The sequence below is a fragment of the Crotalus tigris genome, unplaced genomic scaffold (genome assembly GCF_016545835.1).
Source record: "Crotalus tigris isolate CLP2741 ecotype Arizona unplaced genomic scaffold, ASM1654583v1 scf7180000018053.2689490, whole genome shotgun sequence".
In the NCBI taxonomy this organism is placed as follows: Eukaryota; Metazoa; Chordata; class Lepidosauria; order Squamata; family Viperidae; genus Crotalus; species Crotalus tigris.
In genome coordinates this window covers 2,302,740-2,329,613 of record NW_024096796.1, presented here as the reverse complement: position 1 = coordinate 2,329,613, position 26,874 = coordinate 2,302,740, and positions in this window count along the sequence as shown.

The following is a 26,874-nucleotide window of genomic DNA, read 5'->3' as shown; positions in this document are numbered from 1 at the left end:
GAAGAAACCATTGATATCTATGCCAAATTAGTTAATAGCTGAAATTCTATTCTAGAATTCTGTGCAAGACTTTGGATCTAAAGATTCTATGTGAGATTATTTAAACAAATTTCCAAAACAAATCTCCCAGACATCTCTAATTTCATTTGAATTCAGAAGGGCTTCTTCTGTACATGCATGGATGCTGCTTCTTTGAATCAAATTAATCCAACACAATTTGAAGCATCAAATTAAATGTTTGATTGAAACCAGATCAGTGATTCAGATGGGAGCTGATTTGCTGGAAACAAGATCACAAATGTGTTCATCTCTAGTATAATTAGCAGGCCATTTCCAAAAGTTCTTATTTGCTTCAATATCTTTTTTTTTTACCAACTCTAAAGCATTTTATAGCAATTTTCCTTAAGCTATAGCTTAGAGTTACTTTGTCAATAAATACCGAAATAGATGAGATATATAAGAATAAGTGTTGGAAATGCCATAACATTTTGTCATCAGTGATGGTCATATAAAAAAATTCAAACCTGCCTTCAAATGCCTTCAAATATTCAGAAAATTTTAAAAATAAAATGTGAGCTGAAATCACTTTTTAAAAGGTATAATTGCAAAAACTATAAATTAAAATTTACCAAGATATATGATAGTTGGGGAAACAAACTTGGCACACTACTGGAAAAAATCAACTTTGCCAATGATATTAAATTGGAGCAGTGGCAAAACTCACAGCATATACTGTATATCCATAATGAAAATATGGCCAAATCTAAGTAGGAATGGATACACACTATACAAGAAGGGAAATTTAGTTATTGGTGATGTGGTTTCTAGAACAAGAATCATGAGATTAATCAAAAATAACAAATGAAATAAGTAGATATTAGCAGTCATTCTCAATGTTCCATATAAAAAAGAAAATATTTGGATTACGGTTCAATAGAACAAAAGGAAGGGAAATTGAGAAAACAGGACTAAAAAGGCTTTTCACAATGCCTTTTTAAATTGTATTAAATTCTTACTTTGCATTTTGTAAATTTTACAGAGAGTGGAAATGGGCCATGTGAGCAACAGGGTGGTATGCACGCATGCTCACAGCTCAATTCATGTGACCGGCAGGCCAGCGTGCACATGCATGCATGCACAGCTCAACTTGTGCACGTTGAGCTGTGAGCATGTGCACACCAGCCCGCCGCTTGTATATGTTGAGCTCACATTGCAAATAGGCCACGATCCAGTAGTGGGTCACAGCTCAGAGGTTGGAGACTCCTGTTCTAAAGACACCACCAAAAACTCTTAAAAACTTAGATTAGAAAATTTAAACTTTAAAAAAAAAAATTTACATTGTCCGTGTTGTCAAGAAAAACACATTTTATGACCAGATTTTGTCTATATATCCATGCATATTTTACTGTTGGTCAGGATATTCAGTATATGCAACAAATGAGAGACGAGAGCTATTTCCTTCTTCAGCAAATAATGGAATATCCTCATTGATCTGAGGCATACATGAAAAATCTCCTGCCTCCAATTCCCTCCCATTACCCTCTTATAATTTGAAACCCAATCTGTTTATGCGACAAGTAGCCAAATATTATATTCGTGTTAAAAAGAAAAAAAAATACATCTGCTCATTTCCTTTTCCTTCTTGTTGATTAACTGTTTTTTAGTTGGAGAACAAGAAAATAGCCATTCACTGATGTGCTACTTTCCAATTAGAGCAGTTAGCATTGCACTGACATTTTACTAGAAATACTAATGGTTTGTGGCATTAATGTTTTATTTTTATTAATGACACAGTTTACAATTTTCAGTGTTTAGCATTTACTGCTAATTTGAAAATACAGAATAGGATTGAATCAATAAATTTAGAAGACAAGCTCCAACATTATCATAAGATTTAATATGTGTATGGAACTGGAACACATCAGAAAAATGGATACTACACTTATTAAGAATATTCAGCTGAAAGGGACAGTATATATTTGATATTCCAGTACTCCAGCAACAAGGAAGAATAGCATTATACCTTATCTCATTGTTTGCTATCTTCTGGGCTTCTTTGACACTAGTTTGATCTCTTGTGATATACTAGCTTATGCAATTTGGTTTCCTATTTTGAATAGATATTGATTCGTCCCACAGGTCAGCCAATTTAAATACTACCCTCCTTTTGTTGTTGTTGTTGTTGTTGTAATGACATGTATTTTTATGTGCTTGTCATAAGATCACAAAAGTGGATCACATGACCCCAGGACACTGCAACCATCATAAATATGAGTCAATTGCCAAGCATCTGAATTTTGGTAACATGACCATGTGGATGCTACTGTGGTCATAAGTGTGAAAATTGGTCATAGGTCACTTTTTCAATGCTTTTGTAACTTTGAACAGTCACTAAATGAACTGTTGTAAGTCGAGGACTACCTGTAGTAGATTTCCCCCCACATGTCAGCTAACTTCAATATATTTTGTTTTAGTTTTGTTGTTGTTGCATTGGCCTTCATTTGTATAGGGATTTCAGTTGCTTTAGACCAGGGGTGTCAAACTGACGGCTCGTGGGCTTGATGTGCCATGCTTAGGCCATGCCCATCCCGGCTCTGCAAAGACAAAAAACATCATGATACATCACTTGACGTATTCAAGTTTCACACTCATGCATTAGATAAAGAGAGGAGTTGAAGAGTAATGAACAAGGCAGTTTTTGTTGGAATAAGCACTTGCAGCTCTCCATGGTGCTGAAACTACCTACCTGCCTTTCTGCAGATACACCAACCTGTCACACTCTTGTTGATTGTTAGGTTTGGAAACTGCCACAAAAGTTAGGTATCTGTCTGGAGGAGGAGCCAAGATGGTGATTTACTAGCACAGAGATAGGCAACTATGGCAACATTACAACCTGTGGGCTTCAATTCTAGTAGAGCTAGCTCAGGGATTCTGGGAGTTGAAGTCCACAGGTCATAAAGTTGCCATAGTTGCCTATTCCTGCACTAGCAGCTTCTGAAGTATGTGTCTGTCTAAAAGGGGGATGAAGAGGAGCTGATGATGTTGTTTTATGTCTCTGCATCACAGCATTGGCCGTATACAGTTCCTGATGTCAAAAGGGGGGAAAAAATTAGATATAGCTGGTTGTACTTTGGAGAAGAATAAAACAGCATATTATAACTAGGAAAGCTGTGGCAATAAAGACTCAAAGAATTAACTAGAAAATCCACATATGTGACATGATATATTAAACATTATTTCTTTAGGATTCTATCTATGAACTTGCATATAGATCTCCAGAAATGAAGGTGGGTTTTTTTTTAATGAAAAATAGATTTTCATCCCTGAGAAGCACATGCCTTTGGAATAGAAACCAATCTAGAAGATGAAGCCTTCTCTTGTCCCTGTTGAAAAGAAGATCTGAAAAGTAAATTACAGTTGCAATCCATGCCAAAATTAAGAATTTAAATTATTTCCTTTTTTGTGCATTAGGAACTCCTTTGTAATCTGTAAGCACATTCAAGCTAACGTGATAGGATTCTGACTGCAAAATCAGATTATGATTTATGAATCGCATCAACAAAGATAAATCAGGAGTGGAGGGAGTAACCCAAAATTTTTGTCTGTGCCTTCCCTACATACGTTATTTTATCCCTAAAATTTAGTTTATGGATAATAATGATGAAGAAACAGTTCATCTTTATTATAGATTTGGCATTTGGAGAAGTCTCTTTGGTTATATTTTAGTTCAGATTAGTGATGGCTACTGATATAGATGTTTGTAAAATAGATTAGTGAAAAATATGTCTATGAAAAGCTATTAATATTTATATTAAATTTCCAAAATGAATAGAAGCTATTCAAATTTATTTATTTATTTATTTATTTATGAGACTTATATACCGCTTTAAGTGCAAGCACTCTCTAAGCGGTGTACACCAGTAAGCAATGTATATATATATTTACATTGCCCCCAACAATCCGGGTCCTCATTTTACCTACCTCGGAAGGATGGAAGGCTGAGTGAACCTTGAGCCGGTGAGATTTGAACCGCTGACCTGCTGAACACAGTCAGCTAAAGTGGCCTGCAGTACTGCACTCTGACTGCTGCGCCACCTCGGCTCTCAAATCAAAGAGGAAAGATCATTTTGTTTTTAAGTTTTGGTATGGTTATTGAACAAGATGTCTGCTTGGCCATTTTGTGGGATGATGGATTAGAGAGAGCTTTTGTTCATTTGTAAATTTTAAAGTATGTTCTGTTTCAGGGCTTAGCTCTGGAATAGGATGAATTATTCAATAAAGAATACACTGCTATCACACAGAGGTTTTCATCCCTATGTATCAATGACTGCATAGTAGACATTGAAGGAAAGTTTTATTTTTTTCTAAAAGAAACTGAAATATTGAGAAAGACTCAAGTGCTGGCATTTTTACATTGATAATTGTCTGAAAATAAAACTAGATGGAGAAGAGCAGAATATCCCAGCAAAGAAGGAGGAGGGTGTGTCATTTTGCTAATAGATTTAGATGACTTTTTACTTTTATTTTTCTGCTCTTTCCCCCGAATCGGCTTGTAAAGTGACTAAAGGATCACTCCTTCATAGTCATATATTTCAATATCAGAACTGAATGAACAAGTCGTGCTATACAGGTAGTCCTCAACTTACAACAGTTCATTTATAGTTACAACAGCACTGTAAAAATGACTTATGACTGTTTTTCACTCTTACAACCATTGCAACATCCTCAGGGTCATGTAATCAAAATTCAGATGCTTGGAAACCGGCTCATATTTATGATGGTTGCATTGTCCATGGGTCATGTGATCAATTTTGGGACCTTCTGAGAAGCAAAGTCAGATTCACTTAACAACGGTGTTACTAACTTAAGAACTGCATTATTCACTTAACAACAGTAGCCAGAAATGGGAAAATGGGATTAAATTCACTTAAGAGATGTCTCAGCAACAGAAATATTGTGCTCAGTTGTAGTTGTAAGTCAAGGACTACTTGTATTTATGCAATGCCGCTCATGTATTTTTTTTAAAAATTATCCAGAGTTAGTTTCTTGCAGTAACTTTTTTTGCTTTGGATAATTTGGTATCAAAGAGCAGCCCTACAGATGTTTAGTTCCCTCAAAGCAATATCTCATGTGGAACATTGTTGTATGTAGAACAGAAATGAGGTAGGGAAGATGAACTTGGCATAAAGCCTTATTTAGTGTGCCAAATTGTATTTCACAGTTACTGATAGCAGTAAGGAGGAGAAGGACGAGGAGGAGGAGAAAAAGGAATAAGATGATAAGATTTTTTATATAAAAAAACACAGAAAGAAAACGATGTCTTGCTGGTGACTAAAAGAAGAAAGAGTGAGCTTATTTATATACTTTTGTATAAATACTTTTTCCCCCTTAAAGAAATAAAGGAAACATCAAAGTTGGGAAATGATACTGCTTATTTTTGTAGCATGCAGGAACATCCATAGATTTTTTGTTTCCAGAGAAAAGAAAAGAAATATATTTTCTCACCAAATGAATTGTGACATTGCAATATAGAGAAATAAAATGTTGATGTAAAACAGGGCTTTGGTACCTGGCGGCAATGCCCAGCCTAGCCAAGTGTAGCGGGGGAGGAAATGAGCCAAAGCGGCGCAGCTCAGGACTTGCCGTGAGGGAGTCCTCGGGAGCTGCAAGGTGGCTGGGGTGAGGCAAAGGCCTCAGGATCAGCACTTCTGGCTCACCCAGAAGGAGGAGGAGGGGGCGGAGAAAGGAAAGACTATAAAAGGAGGCAGTTTGGGCCGGGGGGGGGAGAGAGAGAGAGAGAGAGAGAGAGAGAGCCTTGGGAGGAGGAAGAATCAGCTGAAGCTGCACTGAAGGAAAAAGGAGAAGAGGGGAGGAGAGAGGAGAGAAGATCAAACAGGTCAGCCGGGAGCCAATCAACAACTTTTTGGATAGCCATCCGTGCCAGGCATGCACACAGGTGGCAGCAACAAACAGGCAAGAAATGCAGTGGGGGAGGGGTCACCATCCACATGGAATGAAGAAAGGCAGCATTAGCTGGAGGTGAGGCAGGGAGGGAGGGAGAGAGGGAGGAAGGAGATGGCAATGAGAAAGACGGAGGTAGAGAGCAGGAGGAAAACGGAAAGGAAGGAAGTGTTGGAAGAAAAAAGTGGGGGGTTGCTTTTCAGCCAGGAAGCTATACATTTAAGAGAAAAGGAAAAAAATGAAGCACCGCCATTTGAAATAGGCGAGAGGAAGCTGGCTACTCTGGCTGCTCAAGAGGAGATGTTTATTGGCAGAAGTGAAGTGTGGTTTCAGCAGTTTGGTTTTGGGTCAGCTGAACAACAAACTGGGAGTGGAATCTTATGTGATTTTGTGACTTTAAAGTTCTGGGATTTATGCAGTGTGGGTTTTGTGTTCTTAAGAAGTGTTTGCCAATTTCTATTGTGGCGGATTCCTCCCGTGTTGGATTTTGGGTTCTAATTCTATTGCTCTGCTATTGTTAGCTGTAAGTTTTGCTGCAAGGGATTTTGAAGTATTTTTATCCTGAATGGATTTTGCCTGTAGCATTCATTTACTTATGAATGGAGCCATTTGGGGAGGGTGCCTTATCAGGCAGCCAGTACTTGCTATATTTGTTTGTTTGTTTTTTCTTAAGTGCTGCCGGCTCCTTAACTTTCCTCTCTAGCCAGTAACTAATTCTTAAAGGGGAATGCGCCTTTTTAAGCTAATTCCCTCAGCAGCTTGTCTTTTCTGCCTCTGGAGGCTTTTCCTTGTTTGATAAATATATGGAAAATGGAAAATATGGCAGGGTCAAATTCTTCCTTCAGAAGGAAGGAGATGGGAATGAGAAAGAAGGAGGCAGGGAAGGAGGGAGGGAACGGAGGGAGATTGGAATGAAAGGGAGGGAGGGTGTGAAGGAAGTCCCGCCTTAGCACTTGGTCACCAACAGCCCTGCCTTTGCTTGTCAAAAGGTTGCAAAAGAGGATCACATGACCCTGTGACCATTATAAATATGAATTACTTGCCAAGGATCCAAATATAAATCACATGACCCTGGGGATGCTACAATGGTCATAAGTGTGAAAAATGGTCATAAGTAATTTCAGTGCCGTTGTAACTTTGAACAATCACAAAGTGAATTGTTATAAGTCGAGGACTACCTGTACTTTATCACTTTTTTTTTTGGTCATCAAGTTTTTGACATCTTGCTGGGTGGTACTCAAATATTGCCATATCCTAAAAGTGGTATAATCAGTGAAAAGGTTGAAAACCCCTGGTCTAAAACATTGAATTGCAGGAGTCTGCCTTTGCTGAAATTTTTATGGGAATCATTATGTTGTCCACAATTCAACAAAGTGGGTCACTTAACCCTGAATCTCATTGTAACTATCGGTTGCATTTTGTCTGTTAGGGAACTGTACTGGGAGCTGTTGTTGAAACATCTTGCAAATACCATCATATTATAGTAAAGGAAGAAAGTAATATGATGTGCCAGCAGTGGTAGCATACCACCATCTGCTTCGTGTAATGATTTCTGAGAGCCTGGTAAATAAATCTGAGTAGGTGCTGAAAACTGTTGTATAATCTGTATAGCAAACTATTATTTTTTGAACCTAATAAGATAGTATCAAAACATCCACATCCATTCCATTTAGTGAAGGCTATAATCATAGCTTCCTTTTCTTTCCTTTCCTTTCTTTTCTTTTCCTTCTCTCTCTCTCTCTCTCTCTCTCTCTCTCTCTCTCCTGTATGCTGCTCTATCACTTTCTACATAAAAGCACTCATTTCAATATTATTTGTTTCTTTTAGTTGATTTATATGGCTGCTCACTCAAAACAGGTCAAACCAAGTTACAGTTAAAACAAAAACAAACTATAACAAAATATAAAATATTAACCATTATCATTAAATTCTGCCAATGTGATTTTTAAAAAAGGAAGATCATCTTGATCTTAAAGAAAAAAACTAGGTCTTTAAGACTTTATTAAAACCAGGTAGGGCTGGGAACATCCAGATTTCAAGATAATGCTATTTCATAAGGCAGGCATAGTGACAGAGAAGCTCCATAAGAGAACTGGACCTATGAAGGGCTTTAAAGGAGATAACCTGCACCTTGAACTGCCCACTGACAATCTTTGTGATTTGAAAGGTGGAAATGTTGCATGCATACTAAGGTGAGCCTATGCTAGCGTGTCAAACTTGCTGCATCATGTGACATGTTGCGAAGTATCATGACTTTTTCCCCCTTGCTGGAGCTGGGGTAGGCATAGCTTCCGCATGACGCATACAGTCCATGGGTCGGCAGTTTGACACCCCTGGCCTATGCCATTGCTTTTGCATTTTAGACAGCTGCAGTTCCTGAGTGGTCTTGAAAGGTTGCCTTATGTAGAGCATAGACAGGAGGTGACCAAAACAAGAGAGAATGGTATAGGGACTCCTAATTCTGGAAAGCAAGCAAGGGCACACAAAATGTAATTGCCCCTACTCTGTGAGTAGGACTTGTGAGACTAGGGGGACCTCTAGATTGTGCATCAAGTCTGTGGAAGTAAACCTCTATTTGGACCTAGAGATGGAAAATCTATTATTCAAGAGATATCAACAATCACAGCCATTTGCTCTGTTACTAGGGCTGAAGCTAGGTCTGTTCTTCCCCATTCATAGTCAAAATAAGATAATTGTATTCAAAGAATAACATATGTTTGTGTCTTGACTGAAATGCATTTAAACATCATTTCTGATGCTTAGGGAATTCATTAGGATGAATTATTTAAAAATATATATTTTATAATTATTTCTTGAAAGATAGACCAAGGATATGACATACAAAGTTATATCATAATCCTTCACAGGGGAACATTTTGGAGTGTTGAAAAGTTAGAACTATCCATAAAAGAATTAAAATATTCCTTCCTAATTACATGTAGGACATTTTAGTATGGATAGCTCTCCCTAAGTTTGTATCCAGTGGTGGGATTCAAATACCTGAGCAACCAGTTCTCTTATTGGATGTAGGCCTGGGCCTCCGAGGCCTAGAACGGACTTCCGGAAGTGGCATCCATGCACTTCTGGCAGGCCTCCAAGGCCTAGACTGGACTTCTGGAAGCAGTGTACATTCAGATGGTTCTCTGAACTCAGCAAAATTAAGCGACCAGTTCTACAAAAGTGGTGCAAACCAGCTGAATCCCACCACTGCTTGCATCCCCCCAGATGTATAGAAATTACAATGCCTGGAATTTATATCTAGCATGACCAACAGCTGACAACTTTAGTCCTAATGTATCCAAAGTGGCCCAAGGTGAAGAAGGCTGAACAAGGGCAGCTATAAAAGATTTAAATCACAATTTGTGAAATGCAAAACAACAGATTGACATTTGGGTAGGCTTGCCCCGTTCACTGCTTAATGTACTTTGAAGTGTGTTTTCATTTAACTGAGCAGATATTTTTCCCAAAGCAGTTTATCTTATTCAACAAAGCATCATTTAAAAATCATGACTTGGTGCAAAAATGACTGAGGTGCCCTATTATACCTTCTGTGCTTAACAACAGTGCACCCATTGCTCTAATAAATTAAAACTTTATTTCCTTGGTTACTTTATCAAACACATGTAGTATTTTTACTGAACTAAAATTAGTTTGTGAGATAATATTGTGTATGTAACTACAATAAAGTCTAGATTTTGCAGATCTTGTTTTAGTAGACTTTACTTGTAATTACATATTCTGTATTCAGGCTTCAATCCAAATTGAATTTTGTCACTACAAGCAAAGTACATTTTATATACATTATGTAAACTTCATGCTTATGTAAAATACCATTAATGATTTAATGAACATTTAGCTCTGACAGACACCTACTAGTCCATTCAGTCAAGGATTTAGCATATTTAATAGCATACAGGTATGACAGTATCTGAAAAGCAGTAAAGATTTATCTTCACTGTGTTTATAGTATCAGATTTTTAATATAGTACAAATGAAATTAAATGCACAGCTCTCATTTATAAGAGCGGGAACGGAAATTCAAGTTGCCTGTGTACAAACTATTGGGAGAAAATCTGTTCTTACATTAACTCCACAAGTCAATTAACAACCACTGTTAATAGGAGTCCATCTGCCCTGTCTCCCTGTTTTGTGTATCTCTTCATATAATTATCCAACTGTCTTTCTTTATATTTTGAAAAGAATGAACAAGTGCAAATGTTCAATTAATTCTTCTCAGTGGAAAATGGAAGCATAAAATCCTCAGCAAATGCAAGCATTAAGTGTTTCTTGCCTCCACAGCTGTAGTTATCACAACAGCTTGGAATGCCCAACCTCCTCGTGAAAATGTTCATATCTGGAAACAGGATTGCTACTGAAATCCTGTAGGAATAATTTCCTATATTATAGTTCCAGTGGACAAAGTTTAACTTCAAAGATATTATCCTTCTGGTGGTGCAGAATATAAGAGCCACTTTGGTTTAGTGCTTAAGGCACCAGGCTAGAAATTGGGAGTTTGTGAGTTCTAGTCCTGATTTAGGCATGAAAGCCAGTTGGGTAACCTTGAGCCACTAATTCTTTCTCAGCCCAATCTACCTCACAGATGTTGTGGAGAAAATAGGAAGAGGAAGGAGTATTAGGTATGTTTGCAGCCTTGAGGCATTTGTAAAAATAATGACAGGATTTTTTTTTAAAAAAAAAAAATCTTTAAAAATTGAGGGCTACAGATGCAGAAAAGAGATAAATAATCTAGGTTTTAATATCATAAGCTATCTGCCAATCCTAAAATGAATATTAGCTCTTGTGTAAACTTATTGCAAATTTCTTTTTTTTAAAAAAAATTATACAATATTTTATTAAGTTTTATAAGATTAGGGAAGGCATAGGGTCAATATAGGTATTGGGGTTCAGGGTGGGATTCAGGGATGGGATTGAGATAGGGGTAGGTACAACAATGGGGTTGCCCCAATAACATTTCAACCTTTAGCAAGCAGACTATTGTCCGGGTACATATATTCGATGACACTAATTAATGTAAAAGTAAATAGCTACAGTAATAGAATAACAGTAATCGTAAAGAGTATCAATTAATCAGTAGATATCATTCATCTTATTAAATATCACAATCATTTCTCACTAGTTTGTTTTGCCAACCATTGGTAGTAGTTTTCCCATGTTTTAAAATAGACTGAGTCTTCTTTCTCTTTAATCTCTAAGATTAGTCTGTCCATTTCTGCACATTCTAAAAATTTTTTGATTATGATCTCATCAGATGGTATACTTTCATTTTTCCAATATTGGGCAAATGCTATTATCGCAGCTGTCAATATGTGTAATATTAAATACTCATTCTCTTTCCCATATTTGGGTACTAACAAAAACAATTCTGGCTTAAATTCTATCTATATTTTAGTCATCTTTTCCAACCATGTATTAATCTTAAACCAAAATTTTGTCACACTAGGACATATCCACCAGATATGATAGTAGGTACCTGGCTTTTGTTTACATTTCCAACAATTATTCGAAACATTTTTCAATATTTTCGCTAGTCTTACTGGTGTCATGTGCCATCTATAAAACATTTTATACAGGTTTTCTTTATATGAAGCTGCTTTAGTCAATTTAATGTTACTATCCCATAACTTTTGCCAATCTTCTAAGTCTATAGAATATCCAAAAAAAAATGCCCATACTATCATTTTTCTTTTACTTGTTCTTCTTCCATCTTCCAGTTTAGCAGAAATCTATAAAGTTTCTAGATCAAGTTTTCATCTATTTTCAAAAGTATTTGGTCAAATTCTATCTGTTCTTTATAAAATCCCATTGTCTTTACGTCTTTCTCATATCTTGTTTGAATTTGCAAATAAGGCCACTATGCTAAATCAATACCTTGTTGTTGTAAGTCTTGCCTGTCTTTAAGTTTTCCGTCCTTGTCCAAAATGTCTTTGTAAGTAACGAGTTTGTCATAGTTGATTAAATTTGGGTAGGCAAAACCTTCCATTGTTGAAAGCCACTCTGGTATTTTAATATACATTTTTTGTTTTATTCTCTCCCATTCTAGAAACAGTACATTCCTTATAGCATGGTTTTGGAAATATCTGTGTATTTTATTTTTCCCATAACACAGAAAGGCATGCCAACCCAATTGTAGGTCATGCCCCTCTAGATAGACTAGTCTTTTATTTCTCAGCATTATCCATTCTTTGAGCCATGGTAAAATGGCTGCTTGATAATATAATCTCCAGTCTGGAAGTCCAAATCCTCTACTGTCTTTAGCTTCTTGTAGCATTTTCACTTTATTCGTGCTTTTTTCCCCTGCCATATAAATCTCAATATTGTTGCATTTAAGTCATCAAAAATGTCTTTCCCAATTTTACAGGAATTGTTTGGAATAAAAAGAGTAGTTTCGGCAGGACACTCATCTTCACTGTCACTAACCTTCCTAGCAGTGACAGTTGGAGGTTTTTCTACTTTTCCAAGTATAGTTTTATTTGTTTCAACAGTCTTTCGTAATTATCTTCTTTTAGTGTTGTACATCTTGATGTTGAGTAAATTCCTAAATATTTAACTTTTTTGACTATTTGCAGATTTGTCTTTTTTGTGAGTTGGGTTTTCTGTTTGTCTGTTAAATTTTTTGTTAATACCTTAGTCTTTTCTCTATTTATTTTCAAACCAGTCACTTCTCCAAATGTTTCTATTTTCTGCAACAGTTTGGTGGTTGTTTCTAGTGGCAAATTTCTAAGCTCTCAACACAATAAAATTCTGAACATTTTTGTAGAATGAATCATTTCACAATTTACTTAAGCTCTTGCCACTTGTACCGGATTTCCATGAAAATTTCTGGAAAGAGTTTGGTTCATCCTTCAGAGAATAGGCAATAAAAAGGGGGGCTAATTTATCAATACAGTTCTATTGTAATTCCCCCTAGGAAATTGTCTATTTCAAGAGTCTAAAGAAATTAAAAGTTCATTCTTGTCACTTGGTTATTAGTTTGTGGCTTTCAACTGCTTCTCTTTTAAGAAGTAAAATGTTTTCCTGGATGGATTCAAAAGAAGATAGTGCAAACATAAAATTAAGTTTTGGTATGATATCAGTTAAACCAGAGGTCTAACGCTGGCTGAAGAGTTGAAGTCCATGAGTCATAAAAGGGCTGAGTTTGAAGAGCCCTGAGTTAAACCATAGCCTATAGGACCGTGGTGGCGAACCTATGGCACGTGTGCCACAGGTGGCACGCAGAGCCCTCTCTGTGGGCACACGTGCCATCGCACCAGTCCTAGGCCTTCAGCTGGATTTTATAAAACCTTCTCACTTTAGGCCTCCACCACCGTGTGCAAAAAAAAGGTTCAATCAATCAATCAATTTCAACTTCTCGCGAGAAAAAGAAAGATCTCGCAAAGTTGGAATTGATTGATTGAACTTTTTAGTCCCACCCAGTCTGCCGTTACCACCGCAGTCACGCCCGCCCAATGGGCCATGCCCGCCCAATGGGCCACACCCACCAATGGGCCACGCCCACCTGACACCAGACGATACATAAGTGGGTTTTGGGTTGCAGTTTGGGCACTCAGTGTCTAAAAGGCTTGCCATCACTGCTATAAGAGTTTAAAGAGTTCATAAGAAGATGAACAAGAACAATTTCCATTTTCTCAAGAAAACTGGCTCAGGGAAATCATTTAACAGTACAGAATATTATTGTTGTTGTTCTCTTTCAACTATCCTATTATCCATACAGTTTGTTGGATGATAGCATGCAAAGAACTGGTACCAGATCAGGTTAGAAAGCAATCATTGCCCTGCTAAAATCAGTGCATTCATCTGAAAGAATGACAATAAAGTCACTTATATTCTTTATTGTAATGATTTAAGATGATAACTTTTTAGTTGTAATTGTTCATCCAGCGTTGCAATGTTTACTTGGGACATTGTGCATTATGCATTCAAAGAATGACCCTGTCTAGAAAATGATAGACTGAGAAGGGGTTCTTCTAATCCTCTAAGCAATTTTCTGCCTTATGCAATGAGGCATTCTATCCAAAACACAGCTAGGGCTCATTAATTCCTAAGGAACATGTTCTGCTCTTGAGAAACTTTTGACTGGAGTTAAACTGTTAGCCTCAAATGGCCCACTTCTGAAGACTTGTACTTCTCTTCTGTACTTACTTTGCCACCCTAAAGTAATTTTGTTCTCATGGGCTTGAGCACTTAGGGATGTTCTCAGAGTCAAGCGAACAAAGTTGTAGGCTCAGAATTGGGAGAATTGCTACCATCCCTTCGAACAGACTTCTATTGCCATCAGTTCCTTTCTCATTCTCTTGACTGACACTAGTAAACCATGATGTTTCTATTATTATTTTTCCAAACCAGTTTTCTGTGTGTGTGTGTGTGTGTGTAGTATATAACACTGAAGGTGGCAAACAACCCTAATATTCCTGCCTTCTATTTTCTCCACAATGAACATTCTGTGCAGTGGGTTGGGTTGAGAGGGAATGACTGCCCCAAAGTCATCCAGCTGACTTTCATGCCTAAAGCAGGATTAGAACTCACAATCTCCTGGTTTCTAGTCCGACACCTTAACCACTACACCAAACCGACTCTCTATTTTCCATCCTCAGTATTGTCTCAGGAAGTGATCAAATGGACACATCAACTATTGCTTGGCCACACAACATCATACAGTCAATATAATTACCACACTTCAGTATGTGTGGTCAAGTGATCATTTGGTCATTTCTCAAGAACAGGGGAGTGTAAAATATAACGTCTCACAGATTTCAAATGCACACAAAGTTTCTAAAAGATAAGCAAGCAAAATAAGTAAGTTAAAATCTCTTTTAAAGGTTCCTGTTTGAAATTTGGATTGTATGACAATGAAGGTAGCTCTCCTTCAATTTTGATTTGATGAACAAGGTTTAAATCTAATTGGAACTAACCTTTAGTATGTTATTAATTCTTGCCAGTGGAAAAACTGAGTATATACATGGAGTGAAATATTAGTAATGTTAAGAACTTTCATTTGGTAAAATGCTTGAGTTCATCCAAAAAAAGCTGAAATAATTAAAAAATCATAAGTAAATTGTAAAAGTCTGTTTAGAGAAGAGGACTGAGAGAAGGGAAGAGAAATTAGAGTGCATAACTAAAAGTTGCTCTTCCTTCAACAATTAGAGAAAGCACACTAGAAAAGTGGAAAACACAAAATGTGTTCTTTCTCGAGTGCAGGATCACTCTAATTGAAGGTCCAATATGTTGTTTGATCCTATTCATTGTAATTTACAAACTCCTATGTTTATGAAGTATAAATTCAGTCACATCATAATTCAGACTCTTGTGGGTATAAACCATTGATTACTCCAATCTTGTAACTTGAATTCTATATATTTGCCTGCAATGCTATGTATTTCAATTCGCACAGAGTTTAAAAATACCAGATCAGTTGTAGCCTTAAAAAATGAAAATGTTCCCGATGGTAATTTTAAGATGAGAAAAAAGGGGATCGAATTTTTTGCGCTATGCTGGAAAAGTGTTTTTGAATGAATAAGACATTATTCACAGATTCAGAGTTCCAAAAAAAATATATATGTATTTTTCCAGTATGCACATTTTTGCAACCAAATTGCTTTCATTCACATTTTTCCTTAACATATGTAAATGTCTATGCTTTTTATGTTAAGAGAACTGCATTGTAATGTTCAGGAAAGTGTGACTATCAAAGGGCAATTGCACTCCACTTAGCAGATAGTTTTGTGAAGTGAAAAATTGATAACACATTCCTTTCACATCCCTGCAGCCTAGTAATTTTTGTGTTTGTAATTCCTCTAAACCCCATGTGACATGAAAGGACAGTGACATGTATTTTGCTTTTGAACCAGTAATATTACAGAAGGGTGAAGTACATCCTCGGCCCATATACTAAATACAAGGATAGTTTTTAAATGATCATCCTATGAATTACATAGATTACTAGACAGTGTGGTTTTTACATTCTCTGAAGCACTGAAGTACTCAGATCTGCTCTGATACAATGGGGTTGTCACAAACATGTGTCCTAAGGACTTGCATGTGGCTTTCAAAAACTCCATGCCACGCACAAGTTATTCTATCGGGACTTATTTCTGTTACTCTTTCATGCTCTTACATTTTGTTATTAAAAATCAAAGAACTGAACATTTTCTTGTTGCTATGGTAACTTCAATTCTTGAAAAGTCCAAGTGAACAAAATATAGTTAACCTGTCAGTAAAAGAGAATCACGCATCCAACCTATTCTGTGAAATTGGCTGTATTTTCATAAGCTGCAATCAATACATATTAGTACACAAACCAAGAGAGAAAATTATTGTTTGTCTATCCAGAATTTGGATTACTATTCACATAAAAGTGAAAAGTATGAATTTCTTATATTTTCTTTATACCTTTTGTTGTAGGAGACCAAACAGATGGATGAACAGAAAATTGAAAACAATTTCTCCAGTGAGAAATGTACTAGGGATACCCAGAATGCCATTTTAAACTATATAGAATACATAAAGAGCCATGGTGACGCAGTGATTAGAATGGTTAGGTCTATAATGCAAACAAGCTGTTTTTTGTAGAATCATTTCGATTTAAATATCATAGTTACAGTTAGCTGGTAGCTGCCAATAATACAGTTAATCATCAGTCTTTTAATAACACCCAAAAGGGCAGGCATTAAATATCATTTTCAGTATGGCTGAAAGTTCCAGGAACACTTATAAAGTGTGAAATCTTGTCTAGAGAACAAAATAATGTTTTATCTCTGAAGCTGCCTTGTAATAGGAATGCTAAAAAGAATTAAAAGCTGAAGTCCAACTATTGTGTTCAGCAGTCTTACTAATTCTCTCCCTCTACAAAGCAACTTTATAATTTATACAGACTTCAGCAGTATAATCCGGTTTATGGTTATGAGATCAGTTTAAGGGAAAATAGGGAAATGAGTTCTTCAGAACTACTTTAATAAAAACACTTAGAGAGTTATAAATGCTTTTTCAGAATTTAACCTTTGTAGGAAAGAAAAAGAAAAAAAGGCCAAACTCTCCATACTAGTATTTTTTTTAATTTAAAAAAAACCTATTTTCTTAATGTTTGAGGTCATTCGTTTTGCCCACTGCTGACTTTTTCTAAGAGTGCTATATGGCATCTCCACAGAGAAGACAAAACTCATAGCTTTCCCTTTCCTCTTTTGCTTATCACTTTCCTGAAGTGGCTGTTCAGAAAAACAGAATCTGACAAGACTGAATCTTTGCTTTGGGGATGCTTGCGGATTTGAAGCAAATTTCAGTCTTGAAACAAAGGAAATTACAGTTTAGCTGCACAGGATTGGATTTGGGGGTGATGTCATCTCTTCAGGGTAGATCAGGTCAAGTATTCCTGCTCTTCCTTCCTTCTGATTAACTCTAATTTGATAAAAACTTTGGAAGGCGCTGTCTTAGCCCCACCCTAAATCCGGTTCCTGGAGTAGCTACACCTAAAATTGAAGATACCAAGGTGGAGATCCCTAACGAAAACTTTATTCTGCAGAAAGTGACACAGTCTCCCTCAAAGCTTGTCTACCCATCAAAGCCCCGTGGTATGTTTTATACAACAGTTACCATCAGTTACATGTCACAAAGTCCCAAGATGTTCCCTTGACGATAATTCTTGCCCCTTTATAGTTCCTTTTAACCGTTTTAAGCAAAAATGCAATAATTGTGCTTCTAAGCTAACCATAAAACTTTCAGAATTAACACATCAGCAGTACTGTGGCATGGCTTTCCAAAACACCCTTCCATTCTCCTTTTAACTGTAAACATGTGCATATCTTTCCTGTTTGTGCCTTTTGCCTTGTCCCCTGATACAGCTGGGGTTACAGTTTAGCAAGCTGAAGTAGTTAGGCTTTTACTGAAAGCTTTAGCCTTTTAATTAAATTCCTTTTCATCCACTCATTCAGGTTCTGACCTTCCAATTTTCTGAAGCTATACTGAAGCATATGGCTTTGTTCCCTGGAGTGATTGAGCACTAACATTTCCCAGCCTTCCCCTGGGAATCTCAGACTGCTTTCAGCAGAGGCAGCCTGTGAGACCCAAAATAAGGAGTAGAGAATAGCAGTGTGTAATAGTTACCTTTTTCAAATTTTTGTAGTTATGCACAGTCCACATGAACCCCCCCCACACACACACACGCTCCAATTTTCTTCTGAGTCCACTCACCCCTTTCCCTATGTTGGATTTGCAAAGGTAAATGAATCCTTTTTTTAAAAAAAAAATGTTGATATCCAAATATTCTTTCAGAATGATTAACTCATGAATAGACATGGAATAATAATATGGAATATTACAGAGCTGTGGTGGCACAGTGGTTAGAATGCAGTATTGCAGGCTAATTCCGCTGACTGCCGATTGCCAGCTTTTTGGCAGTTCAAATCTCACCGGCTCATGGTTGACTCAGCCTTCTATCCCTATGAGGTCAGTAAAATGAGGACCTAGGTAATATGCTGATATTGTAAATTTCTTAGAGAGGGCTGTAAAGCACTATGAAGTGGTATATAAGTCTAAGTGCTATTGATATTATCTCTGCTTGAATCTGGGCTCCTGGATACAAATTGATGGTGCAATCACACAATCTTGATAAGAAGAGTTCCCCAAATACATCTGGGAAGTCTAAGTATTTGTCTGGCAGTCTGGTTGTTCCACTGTGCTGTATCAGGCTGGGATGGGCAACCTATAGTGCATACAAGTCATGTCTCCATCATTTAAATGACGGAAACATGAATGTCCCTTGTGTTCAACCTACATCTGGATCATGTAACTGCTGCCATTTGCTTCCCAAGGCAATGGGCATTTGCAAATTACAGTATATAGCACGGTATTAATTCTCATGGATTGTCATCTGCAGTGGTTCCATGCTCTGCAAAACTGGTACCATTCTCAGTGACTGTCCATCTATTGATTTTACCATCATTGAGCTTTCAAAACTTTGACTTGGCAACCTTAGTCTTTGAACTGTGGATACATTTATGAAATTAGTACCCAATCAGTCCACAAAAAAGTGAACTTTATTCTGATCTGAATCTAAACAAAGAATAATAAAGTATGCTTGCCTGCTTTCAGCTCTCTGAGCATTCATTATGTTTCTTTAAAGCTTCTGGAAATTTCCTGTCACCTTTGGCTATATGTTCTATGGATCTACAGGTTCTACATCCTGTTGCTTTGTTAGAGATTTGACATTTTGTTATCAATGATCTGGTTGTATGTCTGATTACTCCACAGTAAAAGCACTGGTCCAGATCCCTTCTTCTTTGTTTCTTTCCTGAAAGAAATATATGAATGAAGCTAGTCCAGATCAGCCTCATTAATATGTGTATTGAATAAAAGTTATTCTTCAAATGATGTATTTCTTTGAATTTTGTGAAGGAGGCTATTCTACAGTTTTTTTATTTGTTTGTTTATTATTATTTTGATGTTCAAATCAGTGTTAGCAACTCTTAGTGACCGGCTGGGCAAGTCCCTGCAGTTTTCGTCACAATTTTTCAAAAATGACATTCCCTTCTTCTTGTGGCTGAGAGAAAATGATTGGGCCCAGGATCACCCAACTGGCTTTGTGTCTAAGAAAGGACTAGAAGTTATGGTGTCCTGGTTTCTAGTCTGATGCCTACAGTACATCAAACTGGTTCTTACTTATTTAATTACTAAGTAATTATATTGACTATTATATAATAAAATGTATTATCATGTTTACAATATGAATCATGATGCATTTTAAGAAAATATATATTTAAAAGGTTTAATGTTAGGGTACATTTGTGTCTAGGTTTGTGTATATACTTTGTGGAGTATCCAATATTTAATTTTTTTCAGTATTTAGGTTTTTTTAATCAAACATTAAGTTAGTGGGGATTTGACTTTGGCAGGAAAACAGGAAAATACATACATTTTCAGAGGAATAGAATGATTCATCTATGTTAAATAATAATATGCTAAATACACAGACATGCAAAAAATATCTTGTTGGTGGCTATTAACTGTTTATGAAACATCAGCCCTGTGTTATCTTTATTTTTTGTGGTAAATGATTAATGGCAATGGGATCAGAAAAGATAAATGCATTGCTGTAGGATCTAACTATATTGGGCTAATCTTCAATAGCAGTAGAATAATTTAACCATATTAAAGCAAGCTATTTCTTTATTTTTTTCCACATCGAAGACATAACATTGCACATTAAAACTGCAATTAAATGCAGGTAAAATGAATAATAGATAGTTTCTGTCAACTCGGTTAATGAAAGTGTCTTGAGAAAAAGTATTTAAATCAGGACTAATCCCAGTATGCAAATTGCTTTTGTTTATGCTTTATATAATGGGTATGCACTACTACCATATAATGAAATTCCAGTGCATTATTGTTCCTTCATTGTGAGATATTTGGCGCGTAGCAATTGGAGAAATATATAGAACATTAGTCTTTTCAGTAATGTTCATTTCTTGAAAGAGAAGTTGGGATAGAACAAGTAATTGCTGAAATCATTACCAAATTAAGGACTCACTTAAATATCCACTACTCCATAGTATTTGGTTCACAAGCAACTGTGAATCCCTTCTTGCCAATATAAACTTTCCAAGATTTTTACATTGAAAGTCGGTGAGAAAATACCAAATATCAATGGCACAGTTTTAGATAGAGGACTTAAAATGTGTGCAGGAACCTTTTGATAAGTTTTATATATTGTAATCACCACTCCCCAAAAAAGAATACAGGTAGTCCTTGATTAGCGACTGTTCAAAGTTAAAATGGACCTTTCCAGATCTACTTATGATCTGTTTTCAAAGTTCTGACACTTGCACCCCCTCCACAGCTACGTGATTGTATTTTGGGCACTTGGCAACTGGCTCACATTTATGGCCAGTTGCAGCATCTGACAGTCACATGAGATTTGTGGCGTTTTTGCCAGTTTCCAGCATTTACTTCCAGTTTCTGGTAAAAAATAGCCACTGAGGAAATCAAACTCATTTAATGATTGCCTCATTTGCTTAATAACAACTGCGGAAAAGTCACATGGTGACTTGTTCAATGATCATTATAATCTACACTTGTAATATCTGGCTCATTTATGGTCTTATGTCAAGGACTACTTGTATCAATTTCAGCATAAATCCCTCTAGGTTATCACTGTATCTCTGAGATATCACTAGCCCTAAAGGACATATCTATGCGATCACCCTCTTAGACATATGTTAGAATTCTAACACTTGATTGACACCAACCCTGCATCCTGCCTTGGATTTTTTTAGGAATATGCCTGAGGGACAATGCCCAATTGTTTGTTTAATTTCTCACTATTTCCTGGGATAGTTGTGTTCGGGAAATTAAAACTGTGGCTCACATCTAGGTGACAGAGATAAAAAAAAAAACAGTTGCTTCTGCTGTCTCAGAAACTACAGAAGTTCCACCAAAAAGCAGTTGGTTAAGAAATGTTCATATCTGGAGATGGCATTGGTTGTCTATCTTAAGATATGCTTGATGGTATCTGCTTCCTTTATAACCATAGAGTTATTGTCTATATTGTCTATGGTGATAACTGAATTCTGGAATGCTCTTTCTCCTAAGAGTTCACAAGCATAAAATGGTACATCTTTTAGGCCACTGTTGAATATCTGTTTAGAAGGTTAAACAATAAAAAAAGCACAAAATATGCTCTTCCTGTCAAGATCCATTGAGTTTTGAATCAGCTTGAGATGAATCCTGAATTTGGACTAATTCTGATTTTTGCCAGTTAAAAACTGAACCTAAGAATACGTTTTAATTATCTGAAAAAATTAATTGTGATGTATTTTGGGGGGGACTGGTTATATAAACTTTGAAATATTGCAACCTATTTTATTTCTGTGCATATAGAAGTCCAGAAATGAATTCACATTTTCTGGACTTCCATCTATTGGCAGCAGGTAGAGTAGAAACAACTTCTCAGTATTGCATTGACCATCCAGATATTACACTCTCTATGTATTTGAAGTGAGATTTGAAATGTTGGTGACTATAACTCTAAACTACTTAGATATACATGGTATCAAACAACTCTTTGCTTGTGAACTAATCTGTCTGGTCTGTAAGATTTATTACATAGGTAATATGTTGGGTAGGAGGAAGAATGAGAGAATTCTCATTGATCACATCAGATTGTGGAATACTTCATTCCTTTTCAACAACATCATCCTTTTTTTTTTTATTGAAAATTTTTATTTTTTAAAACATACAATCATTTATAAAAATACAATAAAATTTTAAAATAGAGAACCCCCCCCCTTACCCTCCCTCCCATCCCCACCCCCCCTCCCTTCACTTCCCAGAGCAGAATACAGGGTTAAGAAAAAAAAAGAAAAAGAAAATTATAATAATTAAGAAAAAAGAAAAAAAAAGAGAGAAAGAAAAAAAAATATCATAATTAACCTTTAACTCCATAACTTATAAAACAATTCTCTATAATATTTGATATTCATTCATAAAATAAATAAAACTTTTTAATTCCATATTTTTTCTGAATATAATCTATCCACCTTCCCCATACAGTAATATATCTTTCTTGTGTATGATCCTTTAAATAAGCAGAAATTTTTGCCATTTCTGCAAAACTAGATACTTTAAATATCCATTCTTCTAAAGTAGGCAAAGAATCTTTCTTCCAATATAGACCTACTAGTAACCTTGCTGCAGTTAATAAATTCAACATCAAAGTAGTTTCTTTTTCATTTAAGTCAACAAAAATACCAAGTAAAAATAGTTGAGGAGTAAACTTTATCTTCTTTCTAAAAATCTTTTGAATGTTCCACCAAATCATAATCCAAAAAGCCTTTACTTTTTTACAATTCCACCAAATATGAAAGTATGTCGCATCATTATTGCCACATCTCCAACATTTGGGCTGTATGTTGGAATACATACAAGATAATTTTTTAGGATCTAAATGCCATCTATAAAACATTTTATAAAAATTTTCTCTCAAATTTTGAGCTTGTGTAAATTTAACATTTCTTATCCAAATTATCTCCCATAAATCCAATGAGATCGGCTCCTGTATATTCTGAGCCCATTTAATCATACAATCTTTAACCAATTCTGTTTCCGAATCTAACTCTAATAAAACATTATATATTCTTTTTATATGAGCCGGACCTTGGTTTTTAATCTGAATAACCAATTGTCTATCTTCTAGTGTTATTCCCTCTTTCTTGTCTACAGTCCATCTATCCATTATTTGTAAATATTGAATCCATGACTGTAGAATATTTTGCTGCCTTAATACATCTAGGGATTTCAAATGCCAATTCGAACCAGAACAAATTAACAATTCTTTATATGAAATTTTATCAAAATTTGTCCCCTTAGAGGTTCCCTCAATTGCATGTCTGGGAATCCCCCAGATAGGTATTTTATAATTTAATCTATAATAATACTTCTTCCAAACACGAAGTAAGGCATTCCTCAAAATATGTGATTTAAAAGTCCGATCAACTTTCTTATTAAAAATTAAATATGCATGCCAACCATATATTAAATCCCAACCTTCCAAAAAAAGAATATCCATATTTGTTAAATTAAGCCAATCACTTAACCAAGTTAGGGCGGCTGCATCATAATATAATTTCAAATTGGGTGCCTTAAGTCCCCCTCTTTCTCGAGCATCCTGTAATATCTTAAATTTAACCCTTGGTTTCTTCCCGGCCCATATAAAATTATTGATACCCTTTTGCCATTCCTCCAAATTTGCCTCTTTTTTAAGAATAGGTATCATCTGAAACAAAAAAAGAAACTTTGGTAGAACATTCATTTTTACAGCTGAAATTCTCCCCAACAATGACAATTGCAATTTTTTCCAATCTATTAAATCCTTTTGGACTTTTGCCCATAGTGGTTCATAATTGTTCTTGTACAATTTTCCATTTGAAGCAGTTAGATATACTCCCAAGTATTTAACCTTTTTGTCAATTTATCTGTTCCATGTCCCATATGATTTCATATATATATATATATATATATATATATATATATATATATATATATATATATATATATATATATATATATATATATATATATATATATATTTGCATTTGCCCTCATCCCCCTGAGGCCCTGCATGCAAGGGAAATTGGTATACCACGAGTTAGGGGAAGATGTAGTCATTGCCAAAAAAATTATTCCTGCAGGAAGCATAGTAAGAAGGTATGGCACTACTCCTTTGGTTACTTGCTGTTTTGAAACTGGTTATGTTCCCTGTGAAAGCTATTTGTGAAAGGGGAGGATCTCTCTCCGGACATTTTAATGGAATTGTTTTCATTTAAAATTTGCAAGATTTGATCAAGTGATGTAAATGCCCTGAAAAAATGGTATTAATTTTTAAAAATTATTTAATTAATTTCACCTTAATAAATATTCAATGACATAGAAACACTAATCTTGATCTGATTAGAGAATATTATGTCCCAAAGAATGAATTTTATTTCCCTTTAGAAGAAAACATTATATTGCACCTATAATCTAATTTCTGCAATAAATTGTTGGTTTGTGTTTGTGAGAAACCTTGGTATCATTACTGCAGTGATTTTTCTTCATAATAAAAATAGATTGCACTCCTTCAGCTATTCTAGAAGCTGACAAGAATGTTACCATTCCATATCATCATTTAAATAAATGACTTACCATTTTTCCCTACAGTAGACTAGAATTCTACATTATTGGTTTAATAAAACTTTTGTGATTCTTATCGTACGTTACGGGCTATTTAAATTATTATAGAAGGTAGGATGTTCTGACAAGCGTATAAATGGTAATGGGAGCCAGCATCATCCCTGCATTCAGAATAAAACTTGTAATGGCTTCAAAATGATTGCCTTAAGATGCTTGTCTCTGTAAGCCATACAAAGCTTATTCTTCTTGTCCTTTCCTGCATTTTGTCCATAATCCATTATGTTGGACTTAATAACAGACACAATCATAAACCTAGTTTTTCCAAATTCTGAACCTTATATTCTTGGTTTACTTTGCTGAAGGCTCACTTAGTGACTTTTGTAGAATAGAATGAAACCATAGACAACAGGAGATTTGCCTAATGCAGTTCACAACAGTAAAACCTTTGTGTGTGCAAGTGTGTGCATGTATGACCTTCTGCATTTCCTTCCCCTTTGTGAGTCAAGGAACCTGTTGCTGCTTTCTTCAAGAGCATAGGACGTTGCTGCAGCTAAAATATGTCTAACATAGTAGTTCTCTTAAACCTGGAACTAACTTCATTCCTTGCACATTGAAAAAGTTAAGGAATTAATGCAAAAAGTATGAAGTGAAAGTGTTCCTAAGAACAATTCCTGGAAGTGGAAAAAGGCCTTCTCCAATCAAAATAGAACTTGAAGCTATCCCCATTTGTGTCCCTGGGCTTTTAGTATTTGGTAAGCTAATCTTAAAGAAATTTTATGAAGTGTTCCTCAAAATTATTAGAATGTATAGGCTAGATAACTTGCCTATTACTAGAAACTCTGACTTTTATCTCTAGAATTAAATGCTATGATGAAGCATGACTAGATGATGGATTCAAGGACAAGACTAGAATATCACCCTGTGACTTGCTCTGCACTTCTAAGAATAGAGATCACTTAGGAATGTTTGGGAATGCATACTCAAGTTAGGCTCAGCAGTAGATCCAACATGTACTGACAGAATGTCCCATAGGAACAGAATTATTAGAACATTATTTCATCCTGAGAAGTCTATGCCAAGGCTAAAGAACTCTTCAGAAATGTTCCTCATTAATTTTATTTAGCGAGGCTGGGAATAATTTGCAAGCCTCTTTTATTGTGACCATGACAGTTGGCTCCACCCCCTGGCTTCACTGGACCTAATAAATTCTCTTGGACATGAGTTGAAGGACTTCAAGAATGTGACAGGAGCCAGCTATCATAAAAAAGTAATGTTTGAAGAGGGCTTTGGCTGACAAATAAATGTAAAAAGTAATTCTTCAAAGTAAAAAGCTTGCAAGCCACATATCTACATGATTATGATTAAAAACATGTATTAGTGAGGCTGATTGTATTCAGTTGTACATAGAACAGCAGCAAAAATGATTAGGGAGCTGGAGGCTAAAACATATGAAGAACTGTTGCAGGAATTGGATATGTCTAGTCTAGTGAAAAGACAAGGCATGAAATGATAGCAAGGTTCCAATATTGGAGGGGCTCAATCTATTTTACAAAGCATCAGAAGGCAAGACAAGAAACAATGGATAGAATCTAATAAAGAGAGAAGCAACCTGGAATTAAGGAGAAACTTCTGGGCAGTGAGAACAATAAACCAGTGGAATAGCTTGCCTCCAGAGGTTGTGGGTGCTCCATCACTGGAGGCTTTTAAAAAGAGACTGAATAGCCATTTGTCTGAAATGGTATAGGGCAGGGGTAGACAACCTCGGCTCTTTTATGACTCATAGACTTCAACTCCCAGAATTTCTGAGTCAGCATAGCTGACTCAGGAATTCTGGGAGTTGAAGTCCATGAGTCATAAAAGAGCCGAAGTTGCCTACCCCGGTATAGGGTGTCCTTCTTAAGCAGGGGCTTGGACTAAAAGACCTCCGAGGTCCTTCCAATTCTGTTATTCTGTAATTCTAATTACATAGTAAAGTGCAAAGACTGAAAATGGGTAAGACAGATCTCATAGCAGGAGTTAGGGAAATCGAATGTCTGACCAGCATGGCCAACGTTAACAATGTAACAGCTCTGGTTCAAAATATCTGAAGGACATCAGGTTGCCTGAAGATTTCTGATGGGAAATTCTAAACAAACAATTCACCAAGAACATAAATTCTAATTTATATGGCTATTAAGGATTTAAAAAGCATAAAATTGTATAGGGGAAAAGGGGGAGGGAATCACTAAAAGTTTTGAG